This window comes from Phyllobates terribilis, unplaced genomic scaffold (genome assembly GCF_046119375.1).
Source record: "Phyllobates terribilis strain yellow unplaced genomic scaffold, ASM4611937v1 Scaffold_1__5_contigs__length_1240528914, whole genome shotgun sequence".
NCBI lineage: Eukaryota > Metazoa > Chordata > Amphibia > Anura > Dendrobatidae > Phyllobates > Phyllobates terribilis.
The window spans coordinates 1167829601-1167850586 of record NW_027362761.1 but is presented as its reverse complement, the minus strand read 5'-3'; positions in this window follow the sequence as shown (position 1 = coordinate 1167850586).

Genomic DNA, 20986 nt, shown 5'->3' with positions numbered 1-20986 from the left:
CTGCTCCTATGTAGAAGAATATAACTACTATAATACTGCTCCTATGTACAAGAATATAACTACTATAATACTGCCCCTATGTACAAGAATGTAACTACTATAATACTGCCCCTATGTACAAGAATATAACTACTATAATACGGCCCCAACATACAAGAATATAACTACTATAATACTGCTCCCTATGTACAAGAATATAACTACTATAATACTGCCCCTATGTACAAGAATATAACTACTATAATACTGCTCCCTATGTACAAGAATATAACTACTAAAATACAGCCCCTATGTACAAGAATATAACTACTATAATACTGCTCCCTATGTACAAGAATATAACTACTATAATACTGCTCCCTATGTACAAGAATATAACTACTAAAATACAGCCCCTATGTACAAGAATATAACTACTATAATACTGGCCCCTATGTACAAGAATATAACTGCTATAATACTGCTCCTATGTACAAGAATATAACTACTATAATACTGCTCCTATGTACAAGAATATAAGTACTATAATATTGCCCCTATGTACAAGAATATAACTGCTATAATACTGCTCCTATGTACAAGAATATAACTGCTATAATACTGCTCCTATATACAAGAATACAGCTACTATAATACTGCCCCCTATGTACAAGAATATAACTACTATAATACTGCCCCTATGTACAAGAATATAACTACTATAATACTGCCCCTATGTACAAGAATATTACTATAATATTGCCCCTATGTACAAGAATATAACTACTATAATACTGCTCCTATGTCCAAGAATATAACTACTATAATACTGCCCCTATGTACAAGAATATAACTACTATAATACTGCCCCTATGTACAAGAATACCACTACTATAATACTGCTCCTATGTTCAAGAATATAACTACTATAATACTGCCCCCTATGTACAAGAATATAACTACTATAATACTGTTCGTATGTACAAGAATATAACTACTATAATACTGCCCCTATGTACAAGAATATAACTACTATAATACTGCCCCTATGTACAAGAATATAACTACTATAATACTGATCCTATGTACAAGAATATAACTAGTATAATACTGCTCCTATGTACAAGAATATAATTACTATAATACTGCTCCTATGTACATGAATATAACTGCTATACTACTGCTCCTATGTAGAAGAATATAACTACTATAATACTGCTCCTATGTACAAGAATATAACTACTATAATACTGCCCCTATGTACAAGAATGTAACTACTATAATACTGCCCCTATGTACAAGAATATAACTACTATAATACGGCCCCAACATACAAGAATATAACTACTATAATACTGCTCCCTATGTACAAGAATATAACTACTATAATACTGCCCCTATGTACAAGAATATAACTACTATAATACTGCTCCCTATGTACAAGAATATAACTACTAAAATACAGCCCCTATGTACAAGAATATAACTACTATAATACTGCTCCCTATGTACAAGAATATAACTACTATAATACTGCTCCCTATGTACAAGAATATAACTACTAAAATACAGCCCCTATGTACAAGAATATAACTACTATAATACTGGCCCCTATGTACAAGAATATAACTGCTATAATACTGCTCCTATGTACAAGAATATAACTACTATAATACTGCTCCTATGTACAAGAATATAAGTACTATAATATTGCCCCTATGTACAAGAATATAACTGCTATAATACTGCTCCTACAGTACAGACCAAAAGTTTGGACACACCTTCTCATTTAAAGATTTTTCTGTATTTTCTTGACTATGAAAATTGTACATTCACACTGAAGGCATCAAAACTATGAATTGACACATGTGGAATTATATACTTAACAAAAAAGTGTGAAACAACTGAAAATATGTCTTATATTCTAGGTTCTTCAAAGTAGCCAACTTTTGCTTTGATGACTGCTTTGCACACTCTTGGAATTCTGTTGATTGGCTTCAAGAGGTAGTCACCGGAAATGGCCTTCCAACAATCTTGAAGGAGTTCCCAGAGGTGCTTAGCACTTGGCCCTTTTGCCTTCACTCTGTGGTCCAGCTCACCCCAAACCATTTCGATTGGTTTCAGGTCTGGTGACTGTGGAGGCCAGGTCATCTGGCGTAGCACCCCATCACTCTCCTTCTTGGTCAAATAGCCCTTACACAGCCTGGAGGTTTGTTTGGGGTCATTGTCCTGTTGAAAAATAAATGATGGTCCAACTAAACGCAAACCGGATGGAATAGCATGCCGCTGCAAGATGCTGTGGTAGCCATGCTGGTTCAGTATGCCTTCTATTTTGAATAAATCCCCAACAGTGTCACCAGCAAAGCACCCCCACACCATCACACCTCCTCCTCCATGCTGCACGGTGGGAACTAGGCATGTAGAGTCCATCCGTTCACCTTTTCTGCGTTGCACAAAGACATGGTGGTTGGAACCAAAGATCTCAAATTTGGACTCATCAGACCAAAGCACAGATTTCTAATGTCCATTCCTTGTGTTCTTTAGCCCAAACAAGTCTCTTCTGCTTGTTGCCTGTCCTTAGCAGTGGTTTCCTAGCAGCTGTTTTACCATGAAGGCCTGCTGCACAAAGTCTCCTCTTAACAGTTGTTGTAGAGATGTGTCTGCTGCTAGAACTCTGTGTGGCATTGACCTGGTCTCTAATCTGAGCTGCTGTTAACCTGCAATTTCTGAGGCTGGTGACTCGGATAAACTTATACTCAGAAGCAGAGGTGACTCTTGGTCTTCCTTTCCTGGGGCGGTCCTCATGTGAGCCTGTTTCTTTGTTGCGCTTGATGGTTTTTGCAACTGGACTTGGGGACACTTTCAAAGTTTTCCCAATTTTTCGGACTGACTGACCTTCATTTCTTAAAGTAATGATGGCCACTCATTTTTCTTTACTTAGCTGCTTTTTTCTTGCCATAATACAAATTCGAACAGTCTATTCAGTAGGACTATCAGCTGTGTATCCACCAGACATCTTCACAACACAACTGATGGTCCCAACCCCATTTATAAGGCAAGAAATCCCACTTATTAAACCTGACAGGGAACACCTGTGAAGTGAAAACCATTTCCGGTGACTACCTCTTGAAGCTAATCAAGAGAATGCCAAGAGTGTGCAAAGCAGTCATCAAAGCAAAAGGTGGCTACTTTGAAGAACCTAGAATATAAGACATATTTTCAGTTGTTTCACACTTTTTTGTTAAGTATATAATTCCACATGTGTTAATTCATAGTTTTGATGCCTTCCGTGTGAATGTACAATTGTCATAGTAATGAAAATACATAAAAATCTTTAAATGAGAAGGTGTGTCCAAACTTTTGGTCTGTACTGTATGTACAAGAATATAACTACTATAATACTGCCCCCTATGTACAAGAATATAACTGCTATAATACTGCTCCTATGTACAAGAATATAACTACTATAATACTGCCCCCTATGTACAAGAATATAACTACTATAATACTGCCCCTATGTACAAGAATATAACTACTATAATACTGCCCCTATGTACAAGATTATAACTACTATAATACTGCTCACAATGTACAAGAATATAACTGCTATAATACTGCTCCTATATACAAGAATATAGCTACTATAATACTGCCCCCTTATGTACAAGAATATAACTACTATAATACTGCCCCTATGTACAAGAATATAACTACTATAATACTGCCCCTATGTACAAGAATATAACTACTATAATACTGCCCCTATGTACAAGAATACAACTACTATAATACTGCCCCCATGTACAAGAATATAACTACTATAATACTGCCCCCTATGTACAAGAATATAACTACTATAATACTGCCCCCTATGTACAAGAATATAACTACTATAATACTGCTCCATGTAAAAGAATATAACTACTATAATACTGCCCCCTATGTACAAGAATATAACTACTATAATATTGCCCCTATGTACAAGAATATAACTGCTATAATACTGCTCCTATGTACAAGAATATAACTACTATAATACTGCCCCCTATGTACAAGAGTATAACTGCTATAATACTGCTCCTATGTACAAGAATATAACTACTATAATACTGCCCCTATGTACAAGAATATAACTACTATAATACTGCCCCTATGTACAAGATTATAACTACTATAATACTGCTCACAATGTACAAGAATATAACTGCTATAATACTGCTCCTATATACAAGAATATAACTACTATAATACTTCCCCCTATGTACAAGAATATAACTACTATAATACTGCCCCCTATGTACAAGAATATAACTACTATAATACTGCCCCCTATGTACAAGAATATAACTGCTATAATACTGCTCCTATATACAAGAATATAGCTACTATAATACTGCCCCCTATGTACAAGAATATAACTACTATAATACTGCCCCTATGTACAAGAATATAGCTACTATAATACTGCTCCTATGTACAAGAATATAACTACTATAATACTGCCTCCATGTACAAGAATATAACTACTATAATACTGCCCCTATGTACAAGAATATAACTACTATAATACTGCCCCCATGTACAAGAATATAACTAGCCTAATATACTCTTAATTGACTCTATTATGGATAAAACAAGACTGTAAAAATTTCAGCCACTGATAATTACAGCCAAGTGAATTTTAGTTTTCGGTTTAGTTTTGCAGATAAAGATGGGGTATAAACAAGTGAGACAGAGCCTTCAGGAATTAGCGAGTTTTGGAGAATCATCAGTAATACAATTATACCCTAAATACTCAGTGGTTACTATTTCTGTGAGAACAGAATGACAGAAAGCATCAAAGTCAGCAGAGAGATCAAGCAGGATAAGAGTAGAAAGTGACCTTTTGGTTCAGCCATGGAAAGGTTATTTGCAGCTCTGTATAAGCAGAAGTCTCAGAAAACATCACAATGAAGGATCCTAGACTGTTGTAGGAATCACAGTCGTCTATATACTACACTGCCAGCATTACAACGGAGATTGCAGTAGTATAAATACAGAAAATACTCCTAAACACATTACATGCAGTTTATAATCGCTCTTTTGTTACCGATCCGGGTGGTGGAACCTCTGTGCAAGGAGGGACCAGACGGGCGTGACTAAGTACCTACTCGACCTGACCAAGGTCGCACGCACGGCGGCTCAATCGACTCCGTGAACCAGGGAGGGACCAGGTGCCACTCTGGGATCGACCTTGTATGAGAGCAGGTGACTCACACGGGTCAGATGGCAGGAACTGACCGATACAGCGGATGAGCACTGCAGGTAGGCTGACGGGTGGTCCGGGTAGGCAGACTGGCGGGCACGGCAGGTAACAGACAGGTGCTTCCAGGAAAGCAGGCTGGCGGGCACGGCTGGTAACAGACAGGTGATTCCAGGTAAGCAGGCTAGCGAGCACGGCAGGTAACAGGCAGGTGCTTCCAGGTAAGCAGGCTAGCGAGCACGGCAGGTAACAGGCAGGTGCTTCCAGGTAAGCAGGCTGGCGGGCACGGCAGGTAACAGGCAGGTGCTTCCAGGTAAGCAGGCTGGCGGGCACGGCAGATAACAGGCAGGTGCTTCCAGGTAAGCAGGCTAGCGAGCATGGCAGGTAACAGGCAGGTGCTTTCAGGTAAGCAGGCTGGCGGGCACGGCAGGTAACAGGCAGGTGCTTCTAGGTAAGGAGGCGGGCAGAGCCCATTGACAGACTGGCGGACTGGACTGTAGACAGACTGTCGGGCTGGATAGTGGTCAGACTGGTGGACTGGACTGAATAACAGACTGGCGGACAGGACTGACTTGCAGAGGGACCTGAGGGCTGAAGCAACAGTAAGAAACACACAGCAACAACCTTGCACGGGCACCTCCATATTGGAGGAGGTGCTTTAAACAGGGAAAGTCCTCCGGCCATTGACCGGGGACTTTTTAGGACGGCGCGCGCGGCCCCTTTAAGAGGGAGGAAGCGTGTGCGCGCGTTCCCTAAGCACAGTGCACGGGAAGCTGCGTGCACCAGCAGCAGCAGCAGCAGCAGGGAGGGCGGAAGACGCCGGACCACGACCGCGGTAAGGGGGACAGCGTCTCTGCCTGACAGGGGGCAGAGACGCCGATGCTACATCTTTCCTGGCTATAGTATACTGCTTTATATAGTTGATAAGATTGGAAGAAGATGTAGGTCCATCAATTTCAAACTTTAAAACTAAAGTGTAAATCCAAAAAAATGGCAAAACCCCCGTTGGACGGGTATCAATTCCCCATATTGGGGCGAAAATACCCTAAACGTTTTGGTATGAGCGTGTTGGGCTCGGTCTTCCACCCAGCAGACAATTTGTAGAGGCACAACTGCTTCATGAAATAACGGTAAAGGTGGCCATAGAGAGGATGGAATCTTTAAAATTACATTTTTAAACAAATTTTTCAAAGAAATTTTGATTTAATTGTCCAGAAAAGATTATTGGAACAATTTGTTCGTCAACAACGGATTTTAGGGGAAAAAAACGTAAAAATTGGAGCTTCTGGAACTTTCTTCTCCTTTTAAGAGGATCAAGATTTTGATCTTGATAAAACACAGTGGACCTACACCAGCAGATGACATGGCTCCCCAAACCATCACTGATTGTGGAAACTTCACACTAGACCTCCAGCAGCTTGGATTGTGGCCTCTCCACTCCAGACGCTGGGATCTTGATTTCCAAATGAAATGCAAAATTTTCTTTCATCTTAAACAACACCTTGGACCACTGAGCATCAGTCCAGGTCTTTTTCTCCTTGGCCCAGGTAAGACGCTTCTGGCGTTGTCTATTGGTCATGAGTGACTTGACACAAGTAATGCGACACTTGTAGCCCATGTCCTGGATACGTTTGTGTGTGGTGGCTCTTGAAGCAATGACTCCAGCAGCAGTCCACTCCTTGTGAATCTCCCCCAAATTTTTGAATGGACTTTTCTTAACAATCCTTTCAAGGCTGCAGTTATCCCGGTTGCTTGTGCACTTTTTTCTACCACACTTTTTCCTTCCACTCAACTTTCCATTAATATGCTTGGATACAGCTGACGCACCCCTGGGCCTGTGTCGCGCAGCGTTGAACATGCGGGAGCTTACCCGGAGCCGGATCTGTTGAGGGTTGTAGTCTCGTGGCGGTGACCCGGTCCGTGCCCAGGGAGTCAGACTAAGTGGCGGTATATTAGCGGTAGATGTTGGACGACTACGCCACCCGTTGAATGCAGCGAAGGAGCTGCCGCTGCAGGGCAGACCGCTGAGGCCGGTGGTAGGATTGTGCAGCGTGATAGTATCACCCCCAACGGGAGGGGTATGGCCTCAGGGCAGCCGACGTGGATGATGGGGGTAGCAGGAATCACTCAGAGACGATGCGGTGTAATTCAGGGTCTTTACTGGTGATAAAGATAGACCCTCCCGGAGTACTGGCTAGCGATCGGGGCCTGGTCAGTCCTTGAGCAGATGGGATCTCCCCTGGCCAGGCGGAGTTGTAGGCCTCCCAATCTAACGATACTCTTCCGGCTACCTTGCTAGAGGCGGGTATAAGTAGCCCACGTCCCTGAGTGTACCGTGTGGTGCTCACCCGTATGGCCGGTGACTCGGGGCCTTCTAGTGGCATCCGCTCCACGACGGTGGTGCTGGTCCCATGCGTGTGACCGTGCCTTCGGGTTTCTTGGCCAGAGGACCTGAAATCCCCTGCCTGACGGATTCTGCTGCTGGGTAGGAGTTAGTCCCCACAGCCTCGGACTCCGGGTCCGGTAAGAAATCTTCTCAGTCAGGGCGAGCTCTGCAGCTGCCAGCCCCTGACTCCTTGTAACACTGCTCCCACAGAGCTCCTGTTGTTTCTTCCCATAGCTGCTTCTCTTCTCTGTCTCTACTTCTGGCATGGCCCAGGAGCTGGGCCCAGCCGGAGCCACAGCTCCCTGTCAGCCCTCCTGGCTGAACTCTCCCTCTGAACTCCCTAACCCTGCCTCAGCCCCAGGTTTATATAGGGGAAGTTCTTCCCCTCCCAGGACTGGGCAGGAGGTGTGGCATGCATAGGATTCCTGACCAAGAGACCTCCCACCTGCTCTCAGACATAACATTGCTGTTACTGTGGAAACCAGACCCCTGGGGTGCCACATTCCCCCCTAGTGAAATTTAGTACTCCGGGACTAAACATATTTTTAAACATAACAAGGTATAAACAATAATAATACAATAAGAAAAACACATAAAGATGGTTACGGCGTGTCCGCAACCGGGTGCAGTTTTTGAAGAAAAGCAAGGTGTCCATTTCACCAAAACAGGGAGACGTAACCAGGTAGGGGTCTGTCCTGCCCCGAGTCCTTAACAGTCTTTAGTCCATTCCTGGGTTACGCTCCAACCATGTACAAAGGATTCCCGGTAAATCCACCAAAGACTCCCATAAATTACTAGAAACACATAATTATTTACAGGATATGGCCGCTCTCAGTCCTCGGCCAGTGGGGATAAGGAATGGCTGCTCACAGTCCTCAGCCTGTTTTAAGATAGGGGCACATGGGGAACAATTCACTAATCCCAACGGGGACCATATTTTAATTAGCAGCAGTCCTTGTACCCTTACGGGTAACTATTTACAGCTCTTTATTCACGCTACTTCCCTTCAGTAGCTATGTCCTCTTTGTGCTCCCTCCTGAGGGTAGTCCTCAGACCCGTCCGGGTCCTCTTGGCTTTCCTCGTATTGGTAGTACTGCAGCTCCTCCTCGGTTAGCTGGGTTAGTATCTCTGCGACAGTCCTCCTCCCAGGTGGCCAGGACTTTACCTCCCTTTGGGCTGCCCCGGTTAATTGGGCCACCAGGATGCTCACTTTTTGCTCTTCTGTGAGGGGGTACACCTGGAAGAGGCTATCCAGCTTTTCACTAAAGTCATTCAGGGTATGTGACTCCCCTGAGTATTGGGGTAGCCAGGCTGCTCCCGGGATATAGGGCATGGTAAAAGGCATGACTGCAGCAGCGCTGGCGCTGGCGGGGGTTGAGGCAGTGAAGCTCTCCTCCGTATCCGACATCTTCCTCCCCCCTAGTGGACCGTGGCCTACCTTGCGATGATCCTCTTCCGTAGGCCGCGGCTCCGCAGTGGATCGTCAGGGTCGAGGACCTTCCGTCGCGCTCCTGTGACGTCGGCGTCTGCTGGGCTCCTTCCAGGACCTTACGCAACGTCCGGACGTGAGGCGGGGCTTCAGTTCTCGCGCGCTTTCGGAGTCCACGCCCCTCTTCTTCCCGCGCGGCGTCTTCAAGATGGCGTCCAACGGCGGGAAAACTCCACGGATGGCGGGAAGAAGGCAGAAGATGGCGCCGGATGGCGGGAAAACTTCGCGGATGGCGGGAAGAAGACAGAAGATGGCGCCGGATGGCGGGAATCTTCACCACTGGTAAGTTTGAACAGTCTTTTTCAGGCACGCAGTACCCGGTGGTTGCGGGCACGAAATCCTGCCGACTACGCCAAAAGTTGACGCAACCCTGGGCCTGTGTCGCGCAGCGTTGCGCATGCGGGAGCTTACCCGGAGCCGGATCTGTTGAGGGTTGTAGTCTCGTGGCGGTGACCCGGTCCGTGCCCAGGGAGTCAGACTAAGTGGCGGTATATTAGCGGTAGATGTTGGACGACTACGCCACCCGTTGAATGCAGCGGAGCTGCCGCTGCAGGGCAGACCGCTGAGGCCGGTGGTAGGATTGTGCAGCGTGATAGTATCACCCCCAACGGGAGGGGTATGGCCTCAGGGCAGCCGACGTGGATGATGGGGGTAGCAGGAATCACTCAGAGACGATGCGGTGTAATTCAGGGTCTTTACTGGTGATAAAGATAGACCCTCCCGGAGTACTGGCTAGCGATCGGGGCCTGGTCAGTCCTTGAGCAGATGGGATCTCCCCTGGCCAGGCGGAGTTGTAGGCCTCCCAATCTAACGATACTCTTCCGGCTACCTTGCTAGAGGCGGGTATAAGTAGCCCACGTCCCTGAGTGTACCGTGTGGTGCTCACCCGTATGGCCGGTGACTCGGGGCCTTCTAGTGGCATCCGCTCCACGACGGCGGTGCTGGTCCCATGCGTGTGACCGTGCCTTCGGGTTTCTTGGCCAGAGGACCTGGAATCCCCTGCCTGACGGATTCTGCTGCTGGGTAGGAGTTAGTCCCCACAGCCTCGGACTCCGGGTCCGGTAAGAAATCTTCTCAGTCAGGGCGAGCTCTGCAGCTGCCAGCCCCTGACTCCTTGTAACACTGCTCCCACAGAGCTCCTGTTGTTTCTTCCCATAGCTGCTTCTCTTCTCTGTCTCTACTTCTGGCATGGCCCAGGAGCTGGGCCCAGCCGGAGCCACAGCTCCCTGTCAGCCCTCCTGGCTGAACTCTCCCTCTGAACTCCCTAACCCTGCCTCAGCCCCAGGTTTATATAGGGGAAGTTCTTCCCCTCCCAGGACTGGGCAGGAGGTGTGGCATGCATAGGATTCCTGACCAAGAGACCTCCCACCTGCTCTCAGACATAACATTGCTGTTACTGTGGAAACCAGACCCCTGGGGTGCCACACAGCACTCTGTGAACAGCCAGCTTCTTTAGCAATGACCTTTTGTGGCTTACCCTCCTCGTGGAGTGTGTCAGTGACTGCCTTCTGGACTTCTGTCCTCATTTAGATGTCGGCACAGTCAGTGAATTTTCCCAGGCGAAACCGCTTCAGGGTTTGCCGTTCTTGAGGCGGCACCACTTCCAGGGTCTTTTAAGCTATACTGTGAAGGCTCCAGAAGAATGAGCATGTCACTTCTTGTAACTACTCGAAAGTTTGTGCACATCAATGCTGCGCTTTTGCTATGCTTTTTCAGGTGGATTCCAGGCGTGAAAAAGGCTTTGTGTGCAGATACCCTAAGGGAACTTTAATTTTTGAGGTTTTTTTTCTAAACACTGTAATGCAATGGGACAAGGCTAAGGCCACGGCCCCACTATCAGTATTTGGTCAGTTTTCGGTCAGTATTTTTTCTTAGGAGTGGGAGCCAAAACCAGGTGAGGAACAACCAGAGAAAAGGTATAATAGAAACAAGTCACCGATTTTGCCTTTATCACCCACTCCTAGTTATGGCTCCCATTCCTGAGAAAAAATACTGACCGAATACTGACCAAATACTGATAGTGGGGCCATGACCTAAGTAGTATACTTCGAAAAAGTAATATTGGGCCAACAAGAAAAAAGTTCCGACTTGCTCACAGTCTACATCTGAGATGCTGAAGGACAAACTGTTCCCATACCGATTAGTTTGTCATCAGAAATGATCAGGAGTGACCCACACACACCTAATGTCTACGGCCAACTTAAGGTCACAGTGGCCCAAGTGGGTTAATGATCACCTGGGGGTGTAAAATAAATTCTGTCTCATCCTGTGTTGCTTCTAACAACACCCAATAGTGCTGTATACCACATATTCCCATCCTGAAGGAATGTGTGAGCTCAGCTGACTCAAGCAGTGGTGGGATTCACACCTTCTCCTCCTCCATGAGACACCACCAAACTGTTCAAATCAAACAATGACATATGCAGATGTTTATCTGACCCCTAGCATTTAGACATGGTGGGAATCTGGTGGGTTTTATCTTCTTAATGTAAATGTATGCACACCGGTGACACACGGCAGGGTATGGCGAAATGATCTTCTGAAGTTTGCTGCATAAATGTAGGTGAAACTGAGACAACTTCTACAAGAACAGAACGTAAAACTTGGCATTTAACAGTCCCCACTGTAATATTGAGATGACGACTGCCATGTATTTTACTTGTAAGGGACCATCGAGTGAGACTGAAGTGAGAACAAAGTAAGTGAGAGGCTGACATGACGAGGTTTAGAAGAAGTGAGAGGTTAAACAGGTTGTCTCATGACTTGAACCCCTGTCCTTATCACCTTTTAGGACACTTGGTGGAAGATTCATTAACACTGATGTTGCACATGCCAATCTTAACAAAGGGCTCACTGGGGTCCGATGCACCAAATTAATTAAGAAGCACACGCCACTTAATGAATCTTCTCAGTGGCGTGCGCGTGGCCAGAAATGCTTCTTTTTCAAGCTGGCATGAAAAAAACAAGTCACTACATTTTTGGACAACACAATTTTGGGCAAAAATTTGCAGCTTTTCAAGGCATTTTACACTAGCTGCCTGGCGTAAAAGCTTTGGTGAATCGGCTTATGGACTTCATAAAATGGGGTTCCCTGCTCAGGACCCTCCTCAATGTCATACTTGTTCGGTGCACCCTTGATGTGGCCAAGAGGATCAGTGCACCGCTCTGTCCGCTGATTTTGCATGCCCCCACCTCTTTTTCTGATGACCAATCTCACCCAGCGAACTCCTTTGACATCATCACCAAAGGTCTTTTGAGGCTGACTCAGACAGCTGGTGCTGTCTGAGTATTCAGTGACCTTTACATTAAGCTACCAGGTGTATTTCTGGAGTGTGCTTCTTCTTTCCATTTCTCTCAGCTAGCTAATCAGAGAACTCCGGCTTGTTTATCATCTGCCTGAATTTACTTTCTGTCTCAGACCTGCAGATAACCTTATTTGTTTGCTGTAAACATAACATATTTTTCTCTGCTAATACTGGTTCTGTTCACACCACAACGTTGCTGCAACACTTCAGTGTGGAATCTTTTCTACAAGCATTTATCCAGTTTGCCTGTTCATAACTTCTGACTGCGGTTAAACATTTGTTTGCTGATTGCCTACATCTCTGCCATTGCCATCTGTCTCCTGGTAGCATGCAATGCTGCCATTAACCATTTATTTTCTGCAAGTCCAGTCCTGACTTCTTCAGTTCCTGTGTACATTCACACTCCTGGCTTTGTCTCTTCTAGTGCATTCTGCTTTTCTTGCCTTCCTGCCGTCCTGATGTACTGGTCCTCAATGTTCCATGTGCCATCTGACAAGTCCTGCCCGCTGTGCCATTGTCATGATTACCTAAAGATTAGAGAATCCAGGTGAGTTCATAACAGCAGTGCTGTCATTTACCAGTGAAGGGGCATGCAGAAAAAAAATGGATGGCTTGGTATACTGAGACTCTTGTCCACACCAATTGTGCCCTAATAGTTGATTAAACATCAGTTTATGCATACCGAGGCAGCGAACGCAACACTAAGGCTATGTGTACACATTGGCTATTTACAACAGATTTTTCTGCACCAGAACCAGAGTGTTGGCAGGAAAAAACGCAGTGTAAAATACCACAGTTTTTAACTCATTTTTACGCGCGTTTTTGATGTGTTTTTACTTGCCCTTTGTTCCTATTCATTTGAATGAGTGAAAACCATTGCAAAAACGCTCAAAAAATTGACTTGCTGCAGATTTGAAAAAATGCTTTGATGGTTCAAATCCACAAGGAAAAAATAAGCAGCGTATGCACGAGATTTCAGAAATCTCATTCACTTTGCTGGTAGTGTAAAGTGAAGCATTTTTTAGGGTTGAAAAATGCATGGAAAAAAAACAAGGCAGAAATGCAGCGTGTGAACGAGCCCTAAAGGAGCGATTTTTATAGAGACTGACTCTACAAGGATATTTGCCTAGTTTATACTGTTAACTTGGGCTGACAGACTCCCTTTAAAGGGAATCTGTCAGCAGAATTTTGCTATGTAATCTGAAGGCAGTATGCTGTAGGGGTTAAAACACAGATTTCAGCGATGCCTCTCTTATCAAGCTCTGTGGTTTTGTTTGCCTGCAATAATTGATTTAGTACCAGGATCTTATTATTGCTGGGACACAGCAGAACATGTCTAGTAGTCTGACTCCGCCCTCTCCTGTGATAAGCAGCTCATTGTCTACGGACATTGTACACAGAAAGCCTGGTGTGGGGACAAGGTCAGCTGTACTGTGGGCGGGGTTAGCTTTCTCAGCTCTGCTACAGTGCTAAATCTAAAAGCTGTGATTGTTTCAGAATGGCTGCACCCAGGAATCTAAGTGATACATCGTTGGATTCCGCTTCTCTTTGTCTACATCATGCTGCTCTTAGATGACATAGCAAAAACCTGCTGACAGATTCCCTTTAAGGTAGCTTCTGTACTCGAGAAGTAGCTGGATCAGAGAGAACTCCCATCCCGGCAGCTAACCTGTTCAGTGCCATGATTGGGTGGAGGGGGACCTCTCTTGTGTGTGTGATCACTGCTGACAGCTGAGGCCAAACAAAGGTCCCCATGGCTGTGTCTTCTGAAATTCTGCTAGTGAACACATTATGTATATTAATAGGAAAATGTACAATATATAGTACTGCCATACATACATTATTTAAAAAAATGTAAAAATTATGGGAGTCGGGATAAGGGTCAAAGTAAAGATTAAAAAGAGAAAACTTTTTTTTGTTAATAAAAGCTATGCATGGTAATATTACGTCCACATATTTGGTGTTGACATAACCGTTAGAGCCAATTATTTAAAATTAGCAATGAACAATGTATAAAAAAGGCTTAAAATATTCTAGAATTACTTTTTTTTTAATTTGCCCTCACCCTTTTAACCCACAAAAAAAAAAAATAATAATAACTATTGCAGATTGGTGAGTCAATGCAAAAGGAAAAAAAAAAGTTATGAGTTCCGGAACTTTGAGTTGCAAAACCTGAAGCCAAAATGGTTTTGCTCTTAAATGGTTAATAATGGCAGAGACTGTCATTCTGAATGTGCAAGGCTATGTTCCCACAATGAGTTTTTTGGTGAGTTTTTGATGTTGCAGATCTTCTGCATCATTTCTGCACCCATTAATAAGATAGGTTACTTGCATCTTTTCAAAAATACGCCGCGTCAAAAACTCATTGTGGGAATGTAGATCAATAGTGAATGAAATCTGTCTAAAAAAAAAAGTCTCACGCCTCACTTTAGATGATGCACATGTAAATCGAGTGACGCAATTTTATTTTTCCCTCCATAGGGGTCATTGGAAGCGTCGTCTTACTGGTATACAACCGTAAAATGACAGTGGTGCTATTGCAGCATGTGCCGTAACCCACAACCGCGAGCGGCTCTATCCGTGCAGTAAACATTCCGCCGGGTGCAACGAGGGATTTGAACAATGATTGTTTGGCATCGCGGTCATGTAATCTATAGTGAAGGTCAACTCAAGAAATCGTGGCTGCGAAGTAAACAGCACGGAAGAAAGACAAACAGTAAAGTCCATCAGGCAGCGAGATAAGCAAGACAGCAGGTTATTGCCCTTGTGTATTATTCCTGGGCTACTTGTTCTATACGGGTGGAAGTCAGAAGGACCACCTCACGCCAGACGCTGGCGGCAAATAAAACTATGCCCATATTTAGGAGCCTTTAAACCGGGACCGGCGTCAGCACCCGGGCAGGTGGCGGGGCCCTGAGACAGCGGGGGGCCCCACTCGCCGTCGAGGACACCTGTGCGCTATGGGGCCAGTGAGTTGGGGGAGAGCGGTGACACCACCTGCGAGTGGGCCCCCTCACTTGCTCAGGGCCACGGCACTTGGAATACTTACCTCTCCCCGCTCCCCTCAGCTCCAGGTTCTTCCGCGTCTGCTGACTTGTGACGTCTCAGGGCAGAGGGCACGCTGACGTCACTACAGCTCACCCTCTGCTATGAGCGCCACAAGGCAGAGAGCGGGAAGACGGCGACGCTGAGGAGTTCGGAGCTGCAGCCACCGAGGAACGAGGAAAGGTGAATATTTGATTTATTTTTTCCTTTATGGAGCATTATATGGGGCACATTATATATGGAGCATTGTAAGGGGTCTATAATGTAGGGAGCATTAGAAGGGGCCCATTATGTATTGAGCATTATACGGGGCCCATTATTTTGTATGGAGCATTATATGAGGCCCATTATTTTGTATGGAGCATTATATGGGGCCCATTATTTTGTATGGAGCATTATATGAGGCCCATTATTTTGTATGGAGCATTATATGGGGCCCATTATTTTGTATGGAGCATTATATGAGGCCCATTATTTTGTATGGAGCATTATATGGGGCCCATTATTCTGTATGGAGCATTATATGAGGCCCATTATTCTGTATGGCTGATTATATGGAGTCCATTATTCTGTATGGATCATTATATGAGGCCCATTATTCTGTATGGAGCATTATATGGGGGCCATTATTCTGTATGGAGCATTATATGGGGCCCATTATTCTGTATGGAGCATTATATGGGGCCAGTATTCTGTATGGAGCATTATATGAGGCCCTTTATTCTGTATGGAGTATTATATGGGGCCCATTATTCTGTATGGAGCATTATATGGGGTTCATTATTCTGTATGGAGCATTATATGAGGCCCATTATTCTGTATGGAGCGTTATATGGGTTCCATTATTCTGTATGGAGCATTCTATGAGGGCCATTATTCTGTATGGAGCATTATATGAGGCCCATTATTCTGTATGGAGCATTATATGAGGCCCATTATTCTGTATGGAGCATTCTATGCGGCCCATTATTCTGTATGCAGCATTATATGAGGCCCATTTTTCTGTATTGGACATTATATGGGGTCCATTATTCTGTATGGAGCAATAAGTGGGGCCCATTATTCTGTATGGAGGACTATGGCAGCACGGTGGCTCAGTGGTTAGCATTGCAGCGCTGGGTTCCTGGGTTCAAATCCCACCAAGGACAACATCTGCAAGGAGTTTGTATGTTCTCCCCATGTTTGTGTGGGTTTCCTCCGGGTTCTCCAGTTTCCTCCCAAAGACATACTGATAGGGAATGTAGATTGTGGGCCCCAATGGGGACAGCCATGATAATGTATGTTAAACGTTGCGGAATATGTTGGCACTATATAAAAATAAAGATTATTATTATGTGGTGCCCATTATTCTGTATGGAGGACTATATTGTCTGGTCTAAAATGAAAACGTTTGACTCCCCCCAGGTCTACACTGTGCGCTGCGAGGATTCGCCAGTTTCTGAGCTATTGTAGAATTTACAATAGATGTAATGTAAGAAGTGAAATCTTTGCATTGTACTATACCTATATTTCTCTGCGGTATCTGTGCATCAAGAATTGTGGTATATGTTAAAGGGGCCACTGGGCCTCTTTCACCCGGGGCCAACGAAAACCGGCAGCAGGCCCTGCTTTAAACCCTTCCTGATCCTGAGCTGGATGTAGAAGACAATAGGGCTTCTAAGAGGTTCACAATACAAACATGATGGATCCAAAGCATATTGCAAAAATCTGCAAGGAACACCACTCAACACATTACAGTGTAATAATTAGACTAACCTTGGCCAAGCTTACCAATATCAGCGGGATCAGCCAATGTTTTTATGTATATGGGGGCCTCCCAACTTTTGCCCAAAAATTGATGAGAAGGATTCGGTATGTTGGATTTCCAATGGCCAAACCTTTAGTTCACCCCAGAGATAAATCACTGCCAGAGGCAAAGAGAATACATGTTATGCTAAGTATGGGAGGGACCTAGCGTACGACGATGGGAAAAGGGGGGAAGCCCAGCAACTAGGGAAAGGGAGAGTGAAGACCCTTAGGTAGATCTTACAACACCCTGACTCCCCTACTGTCCCTAAATAGGTTCCGCACCTATCGCCGAGCAGGAAACCTAATCCCTGACTGACCCTAGAGCTAGACCCTAGGTAGGGTGGGGGAGGGGTGAGCACTAGTCAGCCCCCTGCAACTAAAGACAAACAAGGGAAACAGACAAGGAGATATACTTAGCTTTGAGAAGACACCAGAGAGATCACGACTACAATCCACAAAGGAACTCCAAGAAGAATCTAGTCGATTACTCCAAACCCGAACAGAGGAATTTACTCTATCACCAGTCACTCTCTGGAGCAACTGAGTGTATTTAAAGATCCAGAAAGGGTGTGTTAACCAGCAGCAGAAGGTGGAGATCACCGCTGGGTTCTAGAGAGGGAGGGATGATGAAAGGATCAAGAAAGTGTCTGCAAGACCAAGCGCAGTAACCTTCTACAGCCGGATCCAGAATGACTGTCTGTCATACCTGACACACCCTTGAGAATACTGGAGCGAGTGTGTATGGGGGACAGGGGTGGATTAAGAGTAGCAAGGGCCCCGGGCAGTTTAGAAGGCGCGGGGCCCCCCCACACACACACACCTGATTTATCACGTGACATGTCACATGATCCCCTGTGATAGATCATGTGATAGTTCACGGGAAATTAATTTGGCACAATATTAATTGTGCTGCCTCATCTGAGAGCAGCACAATATTGGGGCAGATACCCTGATTCCAGCGATGTGTCACTTTTTCAGCTGCTTGTTGTCATTTTGAGAAAATCACCGTTTTATCTGCTGCAGATCTAGCAGCTCTCTGAATGCTGCACTCTGTATAGCCCCACCCACACCACTGATTGGCAGCTTTCTGCCCATGCTCAGTGTACACAGAAATCTACTGATCAGTGATGGGGGTGGGGTCCTACAGAACTTACTAGTCATCTAGTGATAATTACCTTCTGACAAATCAATGATTTTATCAAAACAACACTAAGCAGCCCAGTAAGTGACACATTACTGGAATCAGTGCCTCTAACCCTACATTATGCTGCTCTCAGATTAGGTGGCAAAAACCTGATGACAGATTCCTTTTAAAGGAGCTGTAAAGACAAAAAAAGTTTGTATTAAAAAAAATACAAGCCATTTGTGAAATTAACTTTTTTTCATTGTTAATTCACATTAGACTGTATCTTCAACACTTTTGTCAGCAGGTCTTATTACAGACTCTGAATAGGGCAGCTCTCTCCCTCTCCCTCAGCAGAAAGTCACAGCATGGTTAAAAAACGGGATCTTTTATGATTTTCTCATAATAAATAAAAAAGGACATGCAAGTCTTCCAAACTATTTTCCGTTTCTCTATAGGGGAGGTCCTAAAACTTTCATGTTCTTTAGTTGATCACATGTCAAAAAGGCAAAGCATTTACTATGAACTCGCCTAAAAAAATATACACTTGGAGAGTAATATCATCATCTGCATGTAAATATTCCTTGACTCTAAGGGCTCGCTCACACTGTCGTATAACACGGCCGAATGCTATGTGATGCTTTATCGGATAGGACTCGGCCCTATGTTATACTATGGGACAGTGCAGATCTGCGATTATTGGCATGAGAAAATAATCTCATTCGATATTCGGACCATGTGCACCCATACAAGTCTATGGGTGCACGTAAAACATTGGACTGCACTCGGATGTCATCCAAGTGCAGTCCGATGAACACTCACAGAGACTATGGAGAAGATGGGGAAATTAAGTTCTCCATCTTCTCCATATCTGTGCTGCGAGAGAATCGGATCACACTCAGTTGAAGCTCTGACAGAGTTTGAGCCGAGTGTCATTAGCATAATTGGCCCTATTCTCTTACATGAGAGAATATATGGCTTAGTGAGTGGACCCTAAAACTGAATAGTAGTGACGGTCAGGCACCTCACAAGCGGGATCCATGTAGCTCTCAGATGTCATGTAGGTAGGGCTTCATTCCATGGGGTAGGGCTTCATTTCAAGGTATATAAAAAAAATGGACTTCAAATAAAAATTAAATGAACACAAAAAGCACTAACTGAATTATTTTTTTCGTATTTATGTTTGCAGCCCCTTTAAAAACCCTTTGAGGACCAAGGCACAAATATGTCCCATAGTTTTAAACTGGAAAAAAATTTGATTGAATAAAATTTAAGGTCCTCGAAGGTTTAGGTAGGTCATAAATTCATATGAATACTTGCTCATACAATTGCACATGCCAAAAGATGAAGAAGAACAGAATCAAAAATATGACATTAAGTGGAGCACTTACAGGTATTCAAGGTGAAAGAGACCAGCAAAGGCATCGTCTCGAATGACAGTAAATGAGCTAGAATTCAGCAAGCTGACAATGAAGACAGCAGGTTAGAAGCGAACCAGACTTTATGGTGCTCAGAATTAGTCAAGCAGAATTTATTGACTGCTCTTGCACAGCACTGAGACTCCCGCAGTGTATAGATGGCGCCGTGCGGCCTCCCGCTGTGTATAGATGGCGCCGTGCGGCCTCCCGCTGTGTATAGATGGCACCGTATAGATGGCTACGTGCGGCCTCCTGCTGAGTATACGTGTATAGATGGCTACGTGCGGCCTCCTGCTGAGTATAGCGCCATCTATACTCAGCGGGAGGCCGCACATAGCCATCTATACACAGCAGGAGGCCGCACGGCGACATCTATACTCAGCGGGGGGCCGCACGTAGCCATCTATACACAGCGGGCGGCGCACGTAGCCATCTATACACAGTGAGGGGCCGCACGGCACCGTCTATACACAGCGGGGGGCCGCACGTAGCCATCTATACACAGCGGGGGGGCACACGTAGCCATCTATACACAGCGGGGGGCCGCACGGCGCCCCCCCCAGAGACATCAGGAGGCTGCACAGCGCCAACTATACTCAGCAGGAGGCCGCATGCAGTCATGCACACACACAAACATATACAAACATGCATAAACACATTTGAAACACAAAAATACATACAAACAGACATCACACAATGACATCTGCCCACACACACACACACAGACAGACAGACATCACACACACACCTGCCCACACACACACACCTGCCCACACACACACACACCTGCCCACACACACACACACCTGCCCACACACACACACACCTGCCCACACACACACACACACACACACACACACCTGCCCACACACACCTGCCCACACACACATCTGTGTGTGTGTATGTATAGTGTGTGTGTGTGTATAATTTGTGTGTGTGTATTTTTTTTTTAAGTTAAAAACAAGTAAAATGCATGTGGCATCAATATCAAGACTCCAGATATAAGGGCCTATTCACACTGAATTTTGCAATGCATTCATCTCCTCTTTCCAGGCTTCTATCTAAATGCCTGAAAAATGGCATTCAGATGTGCCTTGACATAGCCATTGATTTGATCAAAGGCAAACCGAGGCTAAAGTCTGAATCTTTAGGCTCCATTGGCTCTGCTTTCAGATGTCTCATTTCAGACAGCAAAATCCTGAATTTCAGGG